The sequence below is a fragment of the Pteropus alecto genome, unplaced genomic scaffold (genome assembly GCF_000325575.1).
Source record: "Pteropus alecto unplaced genomic scaffold, ASM32557v1 scaffold25, whole genome shotgun sequence".
NCBI lineage: Eukaryota > Metazoa > Chordata > Mammalia > Chiroptera > Pteropodidae > Pteropus > Pteropus alecto.
The window spans coordinates 31289255-31294019 of record NW_006441955.1 but is presented as its reverse complement, the minus strand read 5'-3'; positions in this window follow the sequence as shown (position 1 = coordinate 31294019).

Genomic DNA, 4765 nt, shown 5'->3' with positions numbered 1-4765 from the left:
TTCTTCAGCGCCCCCTTCGAAAAGTCAATGTAAGCAGAATATGCTCAGGACTAAGAGAGAAGGCCACATTCCATTGCTTTCCAGGCTATGAAAAACCAGAGGAGCCCTGCCTGCCTTCACTCGTTTTTTCAACTAGAACTTCCTTCTTGTCAAGTTACATTTCAGTTTTTTAAAAGCAAAGAGGGAGCTAGCATGCTTCAAGTAAAGCAAACCTCCTCTGCTGTCTCCTTTCCTTAAAAAAAAAAAAAAAAATTGCCCCATTCTCCCCTCTTCTTGCTTGCTTTGGAACTCAACAGCAGTTCAGCATCCAGCAGTAGAATCTCATTGGCAAGTCACAATGGCCCAGAGGCACAAACACAGCTGTCCCCTCTCCTGGTGAATTGGTGTTTTGTCTGCAGTGTACTTCAATCGCATCCACGTTCACTTTTCTCCCTTCTCTCTGACTGCAGCCAAGGAAAAGCTCATGGGAGAGGAAATAGCCCCGAGAAACAAACTGAGAACCAAGCTGGGCTTTTGAACCTAAGCAGTGTATGTTTACACGCATGCCCTCTGCAAATGACTCCTTGAGCCACAAATGGATTTCTTTCCTCAGATTACTTTCTATAACAGCTAGACATTTCTGTGTTCCAGGACACTAACTAAAGAGAGGACTATGGTCTCATCTTCCCTTTCTTCCAGAGAGGAGGAAAAAAAAAAGCGAGAGGGGGAAAAATAGCCACAGATATGCTTCTAAAAACTTGACACTTGCCAGTCCTGACGTGTTTTAGCAGAGCTATCTTTCAAGTCCTCATAGGCTACAGCAGCAAGAGGCAACTCTCCTTGACTCCTACTAGAGCTGGGCCCAGAGCAGAGGGAGGAGGCAGGGGGAACAGAGGAAGCCGATTCCATCGAAGGCTCCAGTATTCCCATTGTAAGGGCTTCCTGGGGGCTTCTGAGCAAAGCAAGCAGATGGCGAAGGAACACAAACCCCTGCCACTTGGAACAGCTGAAGGAAAGCAAGACAGCAGTCTTCAAATGTGAAAAAGGTTGATATGGAGAAGAGAGGTTAGATTTGTTCTAAATGAACTGGTCCTGGGGGCGCATCTACCACCAATGTCTAGGTTCAGATATCTGTATTCCAAAAGGCCAAATTGTCAAAAGAGAATGACCGTTTTAAAAAGTAAAAGCATCATAAAGAGGTTATATTGGTCAACTTTCAAAGTCCCTTCCACTCCTGAGATTCTGTGAGGAGCAATGGCGACAGGCACTGCAGATCCAGTTCCTTCCTTTCTCTTCTCAATACCCCCAGTTTGATTCCAGGAGCTCATCCCTGAGACCCGTAATGATTGATTCAGTGATTATTGCATGACTCTTGATTAAATTACAATAATTTGCTGTGGCCGGTAAAACAAATAATACCTTCTCTTCTCTGTTAGACATGTATAAGGAAGCAAGAAGTCCTAATTGCTGCCGGAAGTTATTGGAACCACTACAAAATTCATCTTGAAGAGAAAGACAGAGATAGAGGAATGAAAGAAGCATCTTGGTGACATGGTTGAGTCTCGATCCAGTCTTACCTGAAGTTAGACCTATTTTTGGACCTTTCAGTGCTGGGAATCTATAAAATCCCTTGATTTTTTAAGCCAGTTTTAATCAGATTTTCTCTTATTTGTAAATAGAAGTGTCTTAACCAAAGTGGGGGCAATAGTAAAAACTGTAAGTCTCAGTCCTCTGTCCTCAAAGAGCTTCCAATATAGCTGGGGATATGAGAATTTACAGGATAAGTAGAACAGTATAGGAAAGGATTATAAGAGATATCAGACATGACTACATAAAATAAAGTACCAAATGGGCATCATGAAAAACATGAAAAGCCACAGGAAAGACTGAAAATAATTCTGTACCCTACTTAAGGGCGGACACTATGTCCTGTCTCGATCCTGCATTATTTCCGGTAACCGTGGTGAGGTTGTGGCCCAGTGATTGAGAGCATGGTCTCTGGAGCCAGACTGTATAGGTTTGACTCCCAGCCACTCACTACATATATAATCTGGGGCTACTAACATAACCTTTCTGCACCTTAATTTTCTGATCTGTAAAGTGGATATAAAAACAGTAATTACCTCTTAGGGTATACAATGTGCAGTAAGTATTAGCTATTACCATGACACACAAAAATTAGTTTTTGAACACCTATGATATATCGAACTATTTGGAATATAACAACAATGAATAAAATAGTCTTTGCATTGAGGTTACAGCTTTGATTAAGAATACAGAATAGTGAACAAGCAATTGAGGGATATGATAAACAAGCACAGGGAGGATGGATTAATTAACATTTGATTTTTAGAAATGAAATAAACAACTGAGCTCTTTTTTAAGCAAAAGATGAAATTTATTTTATAAGAATGTAGATTTCTGTCAGAATGGGTCTAGAAGCAGGAACTGAAAAGTCATTGGGAGTCCTCGAAGTACCTTTTCTTTGCAGACTGGCTTCCTGCTTCTCTGTCCTCGCAGAGAAATATGATCACCTTATGCTTTGCTCCTGAATTTGCACGTTCCAGCCATACCGAGAGACTGGATGCCTGTCTCTAAGTCCCTATTCTAAATTTCTGTGGCAGAGAATTGTATCGGCCCATTTGTGTAAAGAGTCCAATCCTGGTCTAATTGGCAGGGGCACAGTGGCAACAAAACTGCTGGGAGCCACTGACTATAAATTGTGGGGAAGTGTGCAAGTGGATGTCAGTTCTCAGAGAAGAAAGCATGGCTCATGGGTTGATTAGATACCTCCAAAGGAGTCAACTCCAGCAGAGAATCTAACCTAACCTTGAGTCAGAGGAATTCTCTGAGAGGGCATCATGTATATAGGCTGAGATTTTGAATACTAGTGGGAATGAGGAAAAGATGAAAGGGGTGGGAAAAGAATACGTCTCTAACAGGGAGAATCACGAGCAGAGAGAATGTGGCATGTCTGAGGAATTTCAGGGAGGCCAATGATAAGAGTTGAGTCTGGTAAAATAAGCACAATTTAGGTCATAAATAGTCTTGTAAGCTTTACCGTGTTTGACCTTTACTACGAGTTCAGAAGGAAAGCATTAAAGATTTTTAAAGAGAAGCGAAGAACAAAATCAAATGTTTATGTGGGAAAAATTATTCTAGCAACAATATGAGGAATGTATTGAGATTGGGTAAGTGGAGTGATGATAGCCTAAACTGAGATAGTGATAGCGAGAATGAAGAAAAAAGTTGTGTTGATCTTAGGACACCCCATTAGCACAGTGCCTGATTTATATTAGGATGTTTGCTGAATAATGCAACATAGAAATCAGATAACCTGAAACTGCTGCCTCTGGTTCAGATACTTCTTGCTGCTTTGGTAACCAATGGCACCAGAATAAAGAAAAGGCTAGTAAATTCTGGCTGCAGGTCAGCACCACTGAAAGATAGATTAAAGGCACTTTCTCCCATCATCATTCGTAAGTGTCTGCATCCCTTGATGTGCCAGGGAACTTTAGCTTTGTAATTCAGGAAGGAGAGAAGAGTTATAGGTGAAGGCCAGGATAAGAAAAGAAGAGAGAGGATGATGAGGAGGAGGAGGATGGATGGTATAGATTCTATTCTCAACTGGTCTCTGCTTAAAAGAAACAGAAGGAATTATTTTCTAGTGAGTCTTGTGAGGCTTCAGAGGAGAATGAAGGCCAGATGACAGCTTTTCACAGGGAATAGTGTGGGATCCAAGCAGGTAAAGAACATGGTGTCTGCTGTGGGTGATTTAGCTGATAGAGAGTTTCACAGGCCCACATGGAATCCTCTTTGAGAAATAACTGAGGACAGAGGGAGGGAATTTAAGAGGCAGATTTAAGTTCCTGCTTCTGTGTGTGTGTGTGTGTGTGTGTGTGTACACTAGAGGCCTGATTTTTGAACCAGACATCCTGATGTTGGGGAAAAAAAATTAAAAATATACTGGGCAAATATTTAAATATTTATTATTTTGTTGCCATGTCACTTGAGTAGAGGTATTCTTGCTCACTCTCTGGGTCCACAGGATGCGCTACCTTGCCAGTGTGGCCTCAGGGTGGATCATCCAAATGCCTCAGAGCAGCACAGCTGAGCTGGACCACTGGTCCAGTTCCCCCAATCTCACAAGGGTGTTTCTACCAATTTAGCAACCTAGAAGTTTCCCTTTTATAAATCCAATGGTGTGGTCCACAGTCCTCCTCCTTCTTTTTTTGTATCTAGAAGTCTTCTTTTAAGGTAGATTTTTGTTTTTTTAAAAGCCACACTAAATCAATAATTTTAAAAAATCAATAATTTTAAAAAATGGTTTAGGACAATGCTTTGTAAAAGGTCTATTTAATTTATGAAAAGTTCTACATATACTTTATAAAAAACTGATAATGAAATATTTGATCAGAAATTTCCACTCAGATAATTTATGTAGTTAAATTTACCTCTGATGGCAAATGTACTACAAGACAGTTCGTAATTGTTTGAATATAGATTTTTTTCTTTAGAAAATCAGCTCTATTCTGCTCTGAGTTCTTTGAATTTTAACTACTCTTGAGGAAAATTCCTTTGCTGAAAAAATTCAAATCTGAATATTTTGCCACAGAAAACATGCTCCTTTGTTCTGTGAGTAGATTGGTGCATTTAACTCGTGTTCTATTTTCTTGAAGATGATATATTATTTCCTGGTAAGTGAAAATGCTTTTTAACAATCAAAAAAGAAAGAAAGAAAGAAAGAAAGAAAGAAAGAAAGAAAGAAAGAAAGAAAGAAAGAAAG